Here is a 17,768-nt window from a genome sequence, read left to right on the forward strand (position 1 = left end):
CATTTGTGTGCATAGAACTGTAGCTGTGGAAAATCAGATTTATCCTATTTGTTTATCACTAAGTTTTTGTAGCTTCAGGTTCTGTTTTTCTGCCTCTAATTTCAGGTGTTCCTCTGCTGTATGACACAACCAATGAAGAAATGCCGTGGCAAACTTGTGCTGAACCAGCCAAAAAAGGAGGGGGGTGGTAAAATGAGGTGATTAAATATGGGGAGAGCTGCAAAGAGATAGATATAGAGAAATATCACCTTTCCTAGAGCCATGGAGGTATGCTAGCAAAGCTGTATGTACAGCAGTGCAGACACTTGTGTATGAACACAGGAACAATTCCATAAACCTGAAGGCAATTTTTTTCCCCCCTGGTATATGACAAGGTAAAGAATGTAAAGAAGAGAGAGATTATAGTTCACGAATTTAAATCCTACAAAAATTTTATTTATCTGGATATTTCTTCTCTGTTGGGTTACATTTGCATTAAGCTATGGCCTCCTCAGAGATCATCATACACCAAGTAATCCGAGGAAATGTCGAAATGGAAGGACATGAGTAAACAATAAGCAAGTAACTTTATGTATTTAAAATTATTAATTGCTTTCTACTGAAGTGTAAAGCCTTTATTTTTGCTCAGGCTTGTAGTCATCCTTTATTTAGCACCAACTTTTTATATTAAGCACCCATTCTGACCCAAGTTATTTCTGTATCGTAGAATCACAGAATCATGGAATGGTGTGGGCTGGAAGGGGACCCTGAAGATGATCCAGTTCCAACCTCCTGCCTTGGGCAGAGACACTTTCCCTTTGCCCAGGTTACTCCAAGCCCCATCCAACCTGGCCTTGGACACTTCCAGGGATGCAGGGGCAGCCAAAGCCTCTCTGGGAAACCTGGGCCAGGGCCTCACCACCCTCACAGACAAGAATTTCTTCCCAATATCCCATCTAACCCTGCTCTCTGTCAGTTTGAAGCCATTCCCCTTTGTCCTATCATTCCATCCCTTGGCAATAGTCTCTCTCCATCTTTCCTGGAGCTCCTTCAGGCCCTGCAAGGCCACCATCAGGTCACCCCAAGCTGTTCCTCTCCAGGCTGAACAATCACAGCTCTCCCAGCCTTTCCTCCCAGTAGAGCTGCTCCAGAGTCCTCTGGCCTCTCTCCAGCAGCTCCATGTCCTTGCTGTGCTGGGGATCCCAGGGTTGGAGCAGCTCTGCAAGGGGGTCTCACCTGAGGGGGCAGAGGGGTAGAATCCCCCCCTCCCCTCTGCCCACACTGCTCTGGATGCAGCCCAGGACATGTTTGACTTTCCGGGCTGCCAACACACATTGCACATTTTTAAGCAGGAAAAAACCAAAACCAAAATGAAAATAAACAAATTATTTTGCTTACCTTTTAGTTCACTGCTTGGGAAACAGTGTGAATTGTTTTAAATTGATACAGCAGTCCTGAATATCCATTGATGCTGAATATCCCAATATCAGCAGATAGTGGTGACCAATATCCCATTCTTCCAAATACCCTCTCTAACCACACATTTAATCAGGTAAGTCCCAGTGTCTCTCCAAATTAAATAATTTCATTTTCCAGTTTAGAGCTTTAAAAAAAGGTATTGTTCTTTCCTTCCCTAACTAAAAGTGATTCTCTCTTGGGAGGGACTTCAGAGTCTTCTCAGAGAGCACCAAAATAATATTGGTGTCTAGTCTGTGGCTAAAAGAAATCCAAAAATGCTGTAAAAAGCCCCCCTTTCTGGTCCCTGAAAAATAGTTACCTGTTCATATCTAGGACACAGGATGTGTCTACATAACTGTCAGTCTCTCCTGGTTTAAATGTCATTTTTACATAGGAGAACCTTTATTAATGAATGTCATCCACACCTGGGAGAGGTAATATTTATAAAGGTACCCCCATTTTGTTGCCTGACTAGCCTGTCCTAAATGGTATTTTCACGAGTACCACGTTAATCCTTTCTGATTTTACTGAGGAAATCAGGTGCTGGAATTGCATTTTGTTTCACCTTGTTTCAAATCCAAAGAAATAAATATCATTCCTATATCCACTGAATTGATAATAATTATGGTGTTTAATGCTATGAGTTTTTCCACTTTCTTCAGTTCTGTTGAATGAATTGGTTGTTTAATCTGAAGAAAAGAAGGTTTATTGGGGGTCCTTCTCGCTCTCTACAACTCCCTGAAAGAAGGTGGGGGTTGATCTTTTCTCCCAGGGAACAAAGGATAGGACAAAAGGAAACAGCCTCAAGTTGCATCTGGGGAGGTTTAGGCTGAATATTAGGAAAAATTTCTTTACTGAAAGGGTGGTCAGGCACTGGAACAGGCTGCCTAGGGAAGTAGTGGAGTCACCATCCCGGGAAATCTTCCAAAAATGTGTGGAGGTGGCACTTGGGGACACGGTTTAGTGGTGAACATGGCTGCAGGCTAGGACCATAATCAGCTCTGCACCCTTGAAGTGGTTCAGCCCCCAGTTCTCCCATGAAGAGACTGGAAGTTATCAGAGACTGTGCTCCACGTTACCTGACAATGGGACTTTCACAGGACCACTGCTCTGAAAGAAAAAACTGGTTATGGTAGGTTTTTTTAACCCAGACGTGAAAATTCGTTATTTTTTTATCATTTATTTGAAACTTGTCCTTTTGAAAACCATGTTTAACGAGATGGAAAATAACGTGAACATTTTTGTCTTTCCACATGACGCTCCCGAGCAAGAGGCGGCACTTGAAGACTGACTCTCCATCTGCTCCTGTAGGAAAATTCCCTCCTTCCTGGTGAAAGCAAGTCTTCAGGGTAGATCCTGTCCCTGCACAGGGCAGCAGGGCCAGGTTTGGGCACAGCTGCTGCGACAGAGCAAATGGCTGTGAGCAAAGAGCTGCAGGGTGGGCTGGATGTGGAAGGGGCTCCTCGATGCTGGTCGGTGGCACAGCAAGGATGCTCCAGCCTCCCACCTGGCTCTCCCTCCACCCCTTTCCTACCTCGTGCTCCCACTGCAGAAGAAACAACTTACTTTCTGCAGAAACATGAATATTTGGGGTCACACGAGTCGGGCTTGAAGGATCAGCACAAGATTGTTTTTTGGGCGGCGGCGTGAAAGGACAACGCGGAGCAGGTTGCTGGGTGGAATCCCCCCAGCTCTCCTCCTGACCTCTGTGGTGGTGGCTGGTTTGCTGTGGGGCTGCCAAATTTTCCCCTCCCTCCCTGAGAGAGACTGCACAGGACTTTACATCTGTAGGTGATGCAGGAGATGCAGCCACGTGGGCATGCAGATAGCTGGACATGATCCTCTGCTGGCTTTGCTGCACCTCCTCAAGGAAAATACAGGATTTTGGGAACCCTGCCATGGGCACTGTTCCTGCATCCACATCTGGGTGTAGCAAGAAGCTGCCACCGTGCTCAGTGTTCCTGTGTCTGCTCTGTTACTTAACAGGAATTCTGCATCACACATTCCACAGAGCAGCTTGTGGCCATCGTGTTGCTGTGTGTAGTGTCCAAAGTGCACGAGAGGGGTTGCAGGACCCCCCCAGCCCACCTGCCCTCCTGGTTGCCATCCTACCAGGCATTTTCTGGCCCCAGGAATACCCTTACTGGAGTACCTAAACACCACACTCCTCCTGACCAGCAGTATCTAACCAACAGCTCCACCGGGCAAACCTGATGCCACCAGCACATCCTAAGGATGAAACTCCTACTGGTTGTAGTTTGTTTCGGGGATCAACTGGTTTTGGGGCTGTCTCCTGCTAGATTTATGTTCTCTGAAGAGTTAAGTACATTAGTGTGGGTAATCTCACTCCATTACCTTCTATAAAACTGAATCTGTGATTTCCTCCCTGGTGAGCATTTACCATAGCGAAATAGGCTACTATTTTCATATTTAACTCATTGGTAACTCATAAAACCAGCTCAGATTGTCTGCCCCGAAGAGCAGAAGCTGTGGGACAGGATGGAGGGTCAGAGCTTTTACAAGACCCAGCAGTGCTGGTGCAGTGCTCTCAGCATCTCCTCTCACTCGCCCTTGCATCCCTATCACATCCCTCCCCCTGCTCCTCTGAGATCCACAAAATTCAGAAATTTACAGGCTTCTTAAAAATCTGAGATGAAGCAATTAAATCTCCAGACTGGAGGATGTGAACCTTTAAAGGCCCTTTGCAGAATATCAAAAGAAAGAGAGGATTATATTTAGCAGGTGTGACAGCCCACGCAGGACATTTCATTGCAAAAGGGGCTGACATGAACCAGGACCCAATACTTAAATTAATATAAAACATCTTGGGGGAAAGGTGTTTTCTTTTTTTTTTTTTTCTTTTTTTTAAGCATTAGGAAATCATAATGCTTTCTGGCTTCCTCAAAAGCAAAAGGTCCAAATATACAGGAGTCATCTGGCATGTAAAATAAAAAGCGGGTCGGGGGGGGGACACACACCACTTAAAAATGCTTTGGATGAGGTTGGGAGGGAAATGTTGGGGGGCTAAGACCAAGAAAAACAGTTGTGGCTCTCCCTCTGCTGCCTCACTTGAGGCTTTGTATTGCTGCTTGCAGATCCGTGGGTTCTCCCTCTCCAGGGTAGCTTGTTCAGGGCAGAGGGGCAGGATTGGGATGTGGTGCCCCAGCCAGGTCTGTTCGTGCTCTCGGTGCTGTGGGATCATCCTCCCTGCCGCCACCTCTCCTCGTCCCTAACGCCCTGGAGGCACAACCCTTCATTACAGGAGTGCTTTATTCTGATCACTCCCGTTTCTATTCCTATCACACCCTCCCAAGCCCTGGAGTGGAAAACTTGAGTCGGTAGTTTTTGTGGGGAGGTGCCCACAACTTCCTCGCTTCATTCACCGGTGCGTGTTCCTAATTTTAACCAAACTGCTCCGTTTTGATTTTCCAGAGCTGTGGATTTAATATCCAGAAGCTCGAGTTGTTTTCACACCCACTCACCGAGGGCCACAGGAGTGATGCCGCCTGCCCAGAGCAGGGCAGGCTGTGGGGAAGGCGGGGTGGGCAACAACACAGTGCCCTGCTCTGCACCGTGGGCTGGGGGGAAGGAACCACCCAAGCTCACCAGGAGATCTCCATAGGTGGGTGCTGCTGTGGCACAGGGGGCTCAGTCCCACTTTTGGGATATTTTGCCTCTTCACTCTGCTTATTTGTGCACCAGGCTGTTACTCGGGACCTTTGGGTTCTTAAATCACCCAAAAAATGCACAGAGGGACAAAAAGCCCATCTTTTTGCTGTGGCGGCTCTGAGGGAGGAAGGTTGTGTGGTTGCCCGGACCCTTTGGCATCGAGAGAGTTAAAGGTCCTCGGCACCCACCAGCCCTGGTCTAGGCAGCGACTAAAATCAGTCCTAGACCCGCTTTATTTTTTCCTTAAAAACAGGAAATGGAGCCCTGAAGGCTTTTTAACTGGAGAGAGAGAGTGAGGAGGGGGTATACTCGCTCTGCCCATACCCAGCCCTGAGCCTGACCCAGACTTGGGGGTCTCTGTGTGTGTTGTTTTTTTTTTTTTTATTTCTCCTCCTTTTTTTTTTCCCCCCTATTATTTTGGCAGACTTTTTGGAATGTCTGGGAGCTAAGGGCTTTGCTTCATGGAGCAGAATCCTGAAGCAAGAAAAAGAGAAAGTTATAGACTAAACCACAGAAATGTAAACATGTCTGCAGCTAAAATAACTCCACTTTCATTGAAAACACTCCTCGCTCACAATCAGACTTCTGTGTGTGCTATGCTCAATAAAACTGCATGCTAATAGCGACCAATTAATACATTATGTAGCTCTGCCTTAAAAACTGAGACGCTTTTAATTTTTTTTTAATTTTTTTTAAAATTATTATTATTTTTAATTAAGGGACTACTGGGTTTTCTGCTCTGGACGCTGGTTCTCGGCGGAGAAGCGCCGGGGAGAGCGGCGGGCGATGCCCGGCGGTTCGGCGAGCCCGGGGAAGGTCGGGGTGAGGCGGCGGAGGGGAGAAGCGGTGCCCCCTCGGTAAAGAGCCCCTGGAGGGACGGGGCGCACCTCCCGCTTCTCTCCCGTTCGCCCTCCTCCCGCTGGGATTCCCCGCGAGGTGAGTGCCACTGGAACGGTCGGGATGCATCCCCTGCACCCCAGGGGGATGGGGCGCTCATCCCTCTCGGTTTCAGCCGGACCAGCCCCCTCTCCCCCTTTTACATTTCGGTGCATCCCGTTATTTATCCCGCTGCCCTCCGCACCCCCCGCAGCCACCTGGGGAGAGGCCGGGCTTAGGCTCGGGCTTCCCGTCGGGTCCCCGCAACAACCGCACGCTTGTTCTCGCCCCTTAAATCCGGCTCTTGTTACCGAAGCCCCGCCGAGCTGAGCCGAGCCCAGCAGAGCCGAGCCCAGCCGAGCCCCCGGCGGCCTCGTGTCCCCCCTCCCTGCGGGTCCCGCTCACCTCCAGCTCCGCCCGGCCCCTCCCGTGCGGAGCGGGGGAGGACTCCGGGGACCGGGGGGGAGCATTGGGGGGTCCGGAGCGCCCCGGGGGGCGCCGGTGCCCGGCGGGGCCGCCCCGACGGCGGCGGGGGAAGCGCCGGGGAGCGGCGGCGGCCCCGCTCGGCGATTGGAGAGAGAGGCAGAGGCGCCCGGAGCCCGGGGCCAGCGCGATGGGCTGAGCCCGTCCCGACTGAAGTGACTCACCGCAGTCAGCAACGCCGCCGTCCCCTCGCCCGCTCCCTCACTCCCTCCCTCGCTCCCGCCGCCGGCGGCCGCTGCCTTCCCCCCTCCCGACCCGTCCCGTCCCGTTCCCCTTCCCCAGGAGCCCGGACTCGCCCCCAGCCCCCGCCCGGTAAGTCCTTTCCCAGCGGGGCTGCGATGGGGCGGGGGGGGAGCGGCCGTCGGGGACAGCGGGGACAGCGGGGACAGCGGGGACAGCGGGGCGAGGGACCGGGCGGGGACCGGGATGGGCTCCCGGGGGCGGCGGGGGGACGGTCCGGTGTCCCCTCTCCGCGCACGTCGGTGGTGGAGCGGGGCAGCCCCGAGGGCTCGGCAGGGCAGCCGCGCATCCTCTACGGGAAAGCCCTTCCCGAGCTCCCTTAACTTTTAAAGCATTAAGGCTCTTTGGCTTCGAGCTGGCTGATGTCTTTTCGGGTAAAAATTATATCGCTTCCCCGTTCCCCCTCGCCATCGTGTCCCCCCCCCACCCCTTCCTTTCCCGCTGGTTCGTACCACGAGCCTTTGTAATTCTTTCATCAATTCATCATTCAATTAACTAACACCTCTATCGGCTTTTTAAAAGCCGGCGTGTAGGAAAACCCTCAACTACCTGCGCTGGTCTGAGTAGGTGATGGTACTTGTCGGAGTAAGGGACATGCAGAGTCCGTGTCTTGGTGAGCAGATGACTCTGCTGGGGGGTTCGGAGTGCGCGTAATTATATTTACAAAAGCTGAAGTCGAGAGTTCTGCCTAACGTAAACTTCCATTCATTGCTGCCTTCGCTAAGAACCCGCGGCACAAGGAAACTTGCTCTTTCTTTAATGAAGTTTTTGTTTGGACTCAGAAGTGTCGTTCTCTGAATTAACTCGGTTCTGGAGGACGAGTTTGGAAATTGCATTCTGCCCATGTAATTTTGAGTCCATTAGGAAAACCAGGATAGGTCTATGAACTGCACATGGAGAAATGTCACATTCCTTTGGTTTAACCCTTCAAGCACTTCCCTGGTTTCACTGAAGCAAGTGAAGCAGACAAAGACAGCTTCTCACCGGGGTGCGAAATGTAAACTTTCATCAGGGTACGTGTATCAGGTGTGTGATTTCAGGCACACCTGAACCGATAGGAAAATCAAGGAAAAGAAATAGATTGACAGCTTCCTAATTAAAAGTAAATATGTAAAGGCAAAAATGAACCAAGCCATACCTCAAATACATTTTTATGTTGGTTATCTTATCTGTTTCTTAAAGGGCACTTATAAAAACAAAGATATGGTACATTGGAACAGTAACATCAGTTCTTATTTTCTCTTTCATACACTTATGTGGGCAAACAATGGCAAATTCTTTGAAAAACTTTGCAAGGCAAAAATCACCTTCAGAACCATTTCAGGGTTTAGAGCTTTGAACAGCATCTGTCCCCACCTCCCCCAATTTAGTCCCAAAGTTAAACAAATCATATAGTACTGGATAGAGTTACACGTTCCAGGAATTTTATAAATGATCTGTCAGTGTAAGTCCTAGGTGTGATTAGTTGGACTTTTTGCTCCTAAGGTGTTACATTTGGATTGTCATTTCTGTAGCATTTGGTTCTTAAAGATGTATTCTAATAGATATATATTTCTTCTGATGGTGTATAAGCCAGAGTGCCTGTGTGGCTTTTCTCTCTTTCTTTTAAGTGAGTTTAAGGTCTTTGTCAAGAAGCGAAGAAATCTGGGTGTGTGAGTCCAGTGAGGATTTACAGTGATGGGAACCACGAGCTTAAAACCCAGGTTGTTACAAACTTGTGTCTCTCACCACAAAGATGCTCACTTCTGTGTTCATTCATTAGACCTTTTCTGCCTGGAATAGCAGGTTGGATCCCGCTGTTGTCAGTGTTTAAATGACAATTCTGCCTCAGAGCAGGCAATGTGAATGTGCCTTTGCTACCTGCTCTGCTGTGGGAAGCTTATTTTCTGTGTGTGCCTGGAGTTGTGTAAACAAACAGAAAACCCTGGGAAGACTTGTAATCCAGTCGGTTTGAACAAAATACCTGGCTACTGATGAGGCAAATCCTCTCCCACTGCACTTTCTCCAGAACTCCAGGGCTTCAGTGTCCCAGTGTGAGGCTCATGGCTCTCCCTCTGCAGAGTGTTTGGTTTTCATGGCTTCACACACAGCAGTTCCTCCTCCAGCGAGGATCAAAAAAAAACACACGAGGAGCATTTGTGGTGCTGGTGGCATCTGGTAGCCCCAAAACATTGCATGCTACATTTCCTTTCCTTGCCTCTGCATCGCTAAATGCTCCAGGAGTTACAAGCAGGTAACAACAAAATAATTGAAAATGTTTGGGTTGAAATGAGCCTTTTTCCTTGAATATCTATTGAGTTGGGTGGTTTTTTTTTTCTTCCCACTATCAGGAAGCTTGCCATTTTCTTTTCGATGAATAGTTGTTAACTTTTCTCAGGAAAAGGCAGCTGTAAAGGCACAACTTTTAATCATGTGAGTGGCTCTGTGGAAATCTGTGTCCCAAAGTCGAGGTGGAAGTTGTTGACAGGGGGAAAGGGCCCTTTGGGCCTGATCCATATCAGCTGAGGTCAGTGGTGCAGGCTTAGCCCTGAGTGCCTAAAGCTGCCCACTGGTTTTCTGTCCAACTGGGAAGGTAGGCCAGGGATTACTTTATGCTTTGTGTGTTAGTTTTCCTACAGGGTTGACTTAAAATGCTTTTGTTTAAAAAAAAAGTTCACACGGGCAAGATATTTTCAGCCTGAATTATAATGATGTTTGTCTTGGGTTGGAAGAATTACCTTTTGTGTGATAACACCACACTGGTTTTCATTATACCCACAACTGGCCACTTTCACAGCCAATGGAGTATTTTTTATTTCCCAGTGTGGTTCTGGCCATGAACTTTTCAATAGGCAGGTTTCCCAGCAAAATCAAACATTGTTTTGTCTTTTGGTCGAAGGTTTGAGTCAAGAGAATTTCTATCTCTTTAGAAAATAATTATATAAGTGGAGAAAATCTAATATGTTTCCTTCACAGCGTAGTTAACCAGTGTAGGTAGAAAACTGGGCAGCCTAAAATTACTTTGCTAAATTTAAATGTAAGTAAAAAGTAGGCAATAGGAAAAAAATTAAAGGGTATCTCTAAATATGGAGCTGCGGACATATCTGTTATATTTAAACTGCATTTTAACCTCTTCTATTTATATTTAGTGGGCTGGGTATAATGTGGAGGGCTTGATTGAATTCAAGAAACAGTAATTTCACCACGAACACCAAGGAGTTTGTTCTGCTGTGGACGCAGGGCACGTCCTTGTTAATGGGTGATGTATCAAAAGTCGAACGTGTGCTCAGAGGTATTTTCTTATGTCGTTTGAGAGCAAAAATGATACTTGATCTAAAATAAGCATGAATGGATTTGCAAAACGCCTGCTTCCCGCTCTGCTGTGGCAGGAGTGTCTCCTGCTGACTTGGGTGGCACTTTTCCTTGTGTGGAGTGTGAGGCTGCACCACAAAACTCATTTTCCTCCCCCTCCCCTCGTTCTGAAATGCCCCTTTTTTAATTTACAAAGCTGCCACGGTAAGTGGATTGTTCTTGCACGCTGCTTGCATCAGCTGAAATCCCTCCTTGGCACAACTTCATTCCAATAAGGAAAAAAAAGCCCCATTATTCCAGGAACAAAATACATAGTTATTTTTGTTTGATAACGCATGGTATAAATATTAATCGTCTGCCCGAAGAGGAAACAATAAACACATGTTTTCACTTGGGCTGGAGATACAACAGGCTTTGATAGAGGTTGGTTTGAAACCAAGGGCCTTGACTGGAAGCCACACAACTCTGGGTGACCACTGTGGCTGGGAAGTTGTGGCTGAGCACAAGTGGGCACTTGGTCCTGCCTTGAGATCTTTTGATTAATTTTAATTTGGAGGCCACGTGAGAAGATACCCAGGTGCTTATTAAGGTGTCCCAGCAGTGGCTTTGCTTCCAGCCTTCGGAAAGATGCTGAGCTTCTGCTGGTCTTAGACCCTCAGCAACATTGGTGGGATATTCCAAAGCTCCTGCAAACAAATACTGCCTTCTGCTGTGTTCCAGGCCCTCTGAATTTGTCAGGTAGCTTGGAACCTCAGGCACCTAATTAGCTGCTGATTGGGAAAAGCCAGGTTGGCTTGTAGGGAGCGATGAGCACCGGCGGGCCCGGAGCGCCGAGCGAGGCGAGTTAAACAAATACCACCTAAATGTGGTTTCAATCAGCCCCTCTTAAGACACCCAAGTTTTCAGCTTTCTCCAGGAGGTCTGTAATGAAAGGGGCTTGTTTTCTTTTCACCTCGCAAAGGAACGGTGACGGGAGGGAAAGTCTGCAGGAGCTTGCAGCGGGAGAGCGGTTTGGGGTGTCCGGGCGGGATGGGGCAGCACGGAGGAGCTGGAGGCTGTTCCTGCTGAGTCTGGGAATGCTGCCTGTGGCTCACACACAGCTCCTTCCCTGATGAGAGCAGAGCAGGTCACAGCCCTGACTGCAGCACCTGGGCAGAGGCAGCCCCACGAAGGCTGTGCAGGTGGGAGCGGGTCAGGAGGAGCTTTCTCTCCCTGCTGACCTGCCCTCATCCCAAACCTGCATCCCACTGCCTGCTGAATGAGCATCTTTTCCTTCTGCTTTCCGCTGTCGGTAAGGGTTTGGTTTTTTTTCTTTTTTCCTACTGTCTGCTGTTAAAATGTGCATTGATTTATCAGCTGTCCAGGTCTTGTTTCGCTTTTCTAGTGCTGGGAGCGTAGGAGGAGCAGTTTGCTGCCCTGTAAACCACTTACAACAAAATGTTTTGTGAAATCTGACTGATTTCTCCTAATTTTAAAGGCTTACACTTTGAGCTTTTCATTATACTTTCTGGCCTTGCACTGAGTTGGTTATTTGTAGCTTATTAAGTATGGATGTACATGTTATATTTGACCTGATTTGACTGAAAAAAAACCTCCTCTTTCAAGTAGTCACATATTTTTGATACTCAGTAGCTATAGTGCATGAAGTCACTGTGTGATTTGTTTCAGTGCAGTTAAATGTATATTAAAAATCATGTGGATTTAGAAAATTGCACAAGTATCTTCTTCTGTAAATTGCTCTTGTTAAACAAGAACAAAAAAAAAATGAAATATGGCATTTAAACAATTTACTTTAGACAAACTACATTTCTGTCATGGTTTATATTTTTCTGCGTAAGTGAAAAGGGCTTTATAAAGAAGGAAGTTTAGTAGTTATGCAGAAGGAAAGGCTTCTAAGCAAAATTCCGTTTTCTAAGGAGGCTTTGTCAGTTCTGAATAAACCCTGCAATAAATTTAAACCCGGTGGTTTAAAATTCTGTTTATAAAATGGACTGCTCTCTATAGAGTTCACAAATTATACACAAAGGATTAACTACTAAAGTAACATTAAGATGTTGCGTTACAACATGCACTGAGACTAAACTGAAAAATCTGCTTGAAAAAGCAGCTGATTTTTTGCAGGACTTGCAAAGCAGTCATGGGAAAAGTTCTCCATCATTTTTCCAAAGAAACACAGTTCCATTGATTGTTCTGATTGTGGTTGGCTCTTCAAAGGCTTATAGAAGGAGGTTTTTGCACAGTCTGGTGCAAAAAGCTGCATTAAAAGCAGGTTTGAAAAAGAAAAATAAAAGGTTTTAATATCCCATGAAGATAAAATAAGGGATTTAATATCAAATTAAGATCAAGTTTGATCCTGGTGGATATCTTGTGCCTTTTCTTGAATTTCATTAGATTGGCCAGAAGGTGAAACTGGGAATTTGGGCTGGTGCTCTTCATTCCTTTGCTACATTTATAAGTTCTCTGGTATTTTTATGTATTTATAGCAAACGGTCTGTGACAGCCTCTGTAGCTCTTGCCATCAAGACAGGCCAAATCATCTGTCACCAATATGTGTGTCAACATCCTGACACCACCGAGAGCACCTTCTTTGCAGGCACAACCAAGGCTTCATTTCAGCAAAGCAATTAATCACCCTCTTCAGCTGAAGAGCCTGGAGAAATCTGAACCTGGGAGCCTTGTTCTTCTGTGTGAAGTGATGAGACTCCAAAGTGGTTTTAGGAGGGTGGAATTCACCTCACCTCGCTGTAGCCATCTGAAAATCAAGCACCTGGTTGACAGTAGCTGTGTAAATCTTGCCAGTCTGAGACTTTTGGGAAAGGCACTGAAGGTGCAGCAGATGGTCCATCATTTTGGATAGGGACTGGGATTGCAGGAGTGGGTATCTTGGCTTTCAGATGGCTGGCATAGACTGAATTCTGTATCCAGAGACCAACCCAGGCCCCAGCAGCTGATCTGAGGGAGACTGAAGGAAAAAAATGTTATTAAAAGTACAGCAGAGAGACCAGATGAATATTTTACAGTCTGACTGGGATTCAGTCTTATTGCTTATTTATTATATTAATTTTAAAGTTGACCTACTGCATAATACTTTAATTTTTACTGTCAAACATCCCTTTTGTTGTCCAGTTGAGAAATAGAAACACAAATAGAAACATCAGAAATAGCAGCAGAAAGCCCTTCTATGATTTCTGCACTGCTCTCTTTTAACTTCATTGAAAAATTGGATAATGAAAACATTAGGCATCATTGCTTTTAGAGTAAGATAGGAGTGGATTAATACTGATGCCTTTCTATCAGGATTCCGTTCTGCTCATGCAGAGAACAGCAATATCCATTTAAGGTGATTTTTTTTTTTGGTTTTTAGGCTGGTCCAGTATCTCATCCTGCTCAAAAGGGTTTTACCAACTGTACAAATGACAACCCTGGGTCTCTACTTGGCTTAAATCTCTCAAAGTACAGTTATGGAAAGCTTGGTTTGGACAGGGCATAAGATTTACGCCTGGCCTTGGGCACAGGGGCAATTTTTGAGCCCCTGATCTGTGTCTTGACATGCCAGTGGTCCCTGCAAGGAGCCCAGCTGAGCTCTGGAGCTGCAGGCAGGCTTGCAGAGCAGCTCTGCACGAGCCAGTGGGAAGGAGGGGTGAGCTCTGCATTTGTTATTTGCTTGTGATTTCCATGACAGTTCACAGGAAAGAGGGTTTGTAACCAAATGTGAGCCCGGGGAGCTCTGTCTGTGGTCGGTCTGCAGAGCAGTAATGTGGGATGGGGGGGGTCAGGTTTGCTGAAGGGTGCAGAGGCTGGGATGGAGGGAATTTGAGCTGTTCTCCTCTCAGTTAACACCTCCCTGTGTGATGTGGCACGTGGGGCTTGGGACAGGGCAACAGCAGGATGGAGCACTGCCCCCTCAGCCACCCACATCCATCCCTCATTTCTGCCCCTTGGACTTGGTTAACAATTCCTGCCAGGTTTTGATCCAGGATAGGATTTATATAACTCCCTCTTTGCCGTGTTGGTTCCACAGGACTAAAGAGGAGTGAGAAGTAGTAAAAGTCTATTTTGGTCACTAAAGTAAGCAGACATGACTCAGAATACTCACTGGGAGCAGATCTGCTGGATGAAAAGGTGCCATTTTTACATAGTCACTTTTCTGACCGTGCCCTTTAAACTCTTACAAAAATAGAATCCTTTTCTCTGGCACTTCTCTTGGAAAGCAGAAATGGGAGTGAGAGCAGGGATGTTTGCTGCACTTCAGCCCCTGCTTCGAAACTGCGTGCAGGTTTTGTAAGGCGTGTGTAACATGTGTTTAACACCAGGAAAAGCAGAGAAGGAAGGCGTTTGAATTTGGTGGGGAGGGGATTTGGGCTTGGATAGCTTTACCATTTGTGGTGGGAGAGCGTTGATTCCTCGCTCCTGCCCGTTAACGCTTGGATGAATCCTGGCTGCGACTCCGCGCCGATTTCTGGCTGCCTCGTGTCCCTGCAGGAGTAGAATTCACACCAGTGGGTTTGTCTGAGGCACGGCAAGGCTCCTCCTGACCATGGCCTCTGGGTTCCTCTTGGACCACATGAGTGGCCTCAGCTAAAAATGAGCCTGAAACCACACTGACGTAACTGTGAGTGTTTATGGACCTGCGAGGAAACAAATCATCGCTGGCAACCAGAGCCCTGAAGGGGTTGACACTCACATGAGAGGCAAGTACCCCCCACGCCAGTGGGCTGAGGGCCCCTGCAGCTCCTGGGGAGGCTGATGGAGCTGGGCTCTTCCTGAAATCCCCACCCTGATCTTGCATTCCATGGAAAGCATTAGCAAGGCAAATCATTTCACAAAAAGTCGCTCTCGGCTAAGTAGGTGATACTGAATTTTTGACCTCTCGTCTCCTTCTCTTTTTTTAATGGTTTGGTAGGAAGCTGGGGCCTGGCTGGTGCAGGGAAACCCAAAACCAGTGGTGTAAGCAGACCACATGTGCTCCTGGATGTTTGACAGCCCTGTTGTTCTCTTTTTGGAGCGTTGCTCTCTTGAAAAGAAAAACAACAAGCCCCTTTTAACATATTTACCACTTTCAGTTGGTTTTACATGGAAAAAAACAACCAACCCATAAATTCCTCTTCCTCCTCCTTGCCAGAACAACCCATGAAAAGGTTTGAAAACTCTAAATTTCTGTTCAGGGGATGAAATCTTGACCTTGCTGAAGTGCCTGAAGCCTCTCTGCTGGCTTCTGAGGGGACAGAGCTCTTCAGCTTAAGTGTTTCTTCCTCATGTTTCTACTGGGGCTGGAAAGCCCTGGAAGTGTTCTCACTGCTCATTTCCTAAAGCCTTATATCCCCCCAGTTACTACAGCATTTAAAGGCACTGTCTTTTCAGCGCAGGAAACGGGCACTGCTTTTTCTCCTGATAAAATTTCCCTTGTAGGAGCTCAGAGAATTTCCACTTTCTCTGTGTGGGCTCATCTTTCAAAGAGGAGGAGACATGGGTCATACGCCTGTGGGTCTCCATCTCTGGCCTCCTCCCAGTCCCTTGGCAGCAAGGAGTCGGTGAAGATTTGCTGTCAAGGTCTCTTTTTAATTCCTTACAGGACCCAGTAGCTTCCTATTGCTGGGGAATCCTGGTTTTTTTCTGGTTTAAATTTGAAAGGCGTCTTGGATATGATGACATTTACAGCCAAGGCACTTCACCTTTTACATATTGTCTCCTCTTCCTGCAGCGAGACAGGAGATTTCAACAGGTCAGAAAAGGGAGGGAAGGCCCAGCAGTCTTGGGGGACACACAGGACTGTCACTAACCTGACACTGAATGAGGAGAGTGTTCCCTTCTCAACACCACTTGTGTTGTCTGAAACGGAGATGAGAACACCACGGGGAAACTCTTAAACTCCAGTTTTTCAGTAGAGCTTGTTTGGAAGTTTTCTGTGTTACAGAATCGCAGGATCATTGAGGTTGGGAAAGCCCTCCCAGCCCATGGATCCCCCCCGTCCCCCATCCCCACCTTGTCCCCCAGCCCAGAGCACTCAGTGCCACAGCCAGGCCTTCCTGGGACACCTCCAGGGCTGGGCACTCCAAACCTCCCTGGGCAGCCCCTGCCGAGGCCTGAACACCTTTTCCAACAAGAAATTCCTCCTCCTGTCCAACCTGAGCCTCCCCTGGCACAGCTGGAGGCCATTCCCTCTCCTCCTGTCCCTTGTTCCCTGGCAGCAGAGCCCGACCCCCCCGGGCTCCCCCCTCCTGTCAGGGGGTTGCAGAGCCAGAAGGTCCCCCCTGAGCCTCCTTTTCTCCAGGCTGAGCCCCCCCAGCTCCCTCAGCCCCTCCTGCTGCTCCAGCCCCTTCCCAGCTCTGTTCCCTTCCCTGCACACGCTCCAGCCCCTCCAGGTCTTTCCTGAATTGAGGGGCCCAGAACTGGACACAGGACTTGAGGGGCTTCAGCAGTGCCCAGCACAGAGGGACAATCACTGCCCATGTCCTGCTTGCCACACTGGTTTTGATCCTAGCCTGGTGCCATCGGCCTTTTTGGCTCTCTGGGCTCAGGTTCATCAAAGTTTGGAAAGCCTGGGTGCCTTAATCACCAGCAGTGAGACAGTTTCAAAGACAGATTCAGCCAAACAAGAGGCAGCAGAGTGAACATAGTGTGTAATGAAGAATATTCATTTATCTGTGATCACAGACTGGTCACAGAGGTGGCCCTGGGGTGACAAGAGTCCCACTGCTCTGAGCACAGCCTTCCCTAGAGGGGTGCAGCTGGTGGTGTGCCAGGGCTTGCAGCCAGGTTTGATGTGCCATACACCAGGTTTTCCTCACCACCACACACTGAAGGGCACAGCTTTTACAATTACACCCCCACTCTGTGCCTGTTTATGTGCCTGACATTTGTTTGCCAGGGGGGCAGAGGGAACGAAGGAGGAACTTGGCTTTTAGGTGAACAAAATGCTGCTGCTGTAGTGCTGTAATTGCAAGCATTTTAAATTAGGTATTGACAGTCCTTTCTCCACTGTGCCTCTTGGCAGGCAGTGAGATGCCTTCCAGCTCCTGAGGGGGAGCCTTGTTGCAGGCTGGGAGAGTAACTCATTAAGCAGTTACTCCACGGTGGTGCTACTCCACATATGGTCTGAGGGGCTGTTGATGGTCTGGAAGACATTAGAAAGTGGTCTGAGAAATGGCTGCGCAAGGAAAGGCAACAAATAACCCCACGTGGCCACATTCCCATTCCCACATCACGGGCAGGTACGTGCCCGTGTCACCAGGTCACCTGGAGTCAGCGAGCTGTGACGGGGTCTGGTTGCCTCCCCCTCCTGGGGTGAGCCCAAATGGGTGGATCTGGAGTAATTCCATGTGAGGGGAACCTTTGTTTGGTGGGGAGCAAGTGTTCCTCCATTAAGGGGGATGAATGTTCACCTCTCCTTGTGTTTTTGGTGCATGGGATGGGCTCAGGGATGCTGTTTCCACGTCCATGTTTCCAGAAGTAATGAATGCCACTGGGAAACGGGCAGTGCTTGAGCCCATTTCCTTCTCAGTGGGAGGAAAGCAGTAATTCAGGAGACCATTAAACATTGAAAATACCTCTACAAGGTCCCTACAAAGATACACTCCATTTAGATTAAAGTCCCATAGGGCCAATTATCCTGGAAGAACAGAAGAACTTAAACAAAAGCTGAGTCAGGTATGCTGCCCACCAATGGGTTGGAGCAAAAAATGGATGCAGGGGGAAAACACTCCTGTGTATTATGAAAGTGAGAACGTTTAGAGTAGGTCTGTGCAATAACCAGCTTTTACTGTTCCCCCAGG

This window comes from Manacus candei, unplaced genomic scaffold (assembly GCF_025592945.1).
Source record: "Manacus candei isolate 608988 ecotype Guabito, Panama unplaced genomic scaffold, ASM2559294v1 h1tg000257l, whole genome shotgun sequence".
Lineage (NCBI taxonomy): Eukaryota > Metazoa > Chordata > Aves > Passeriformes > Pipridae > Manacus > Manacus candei.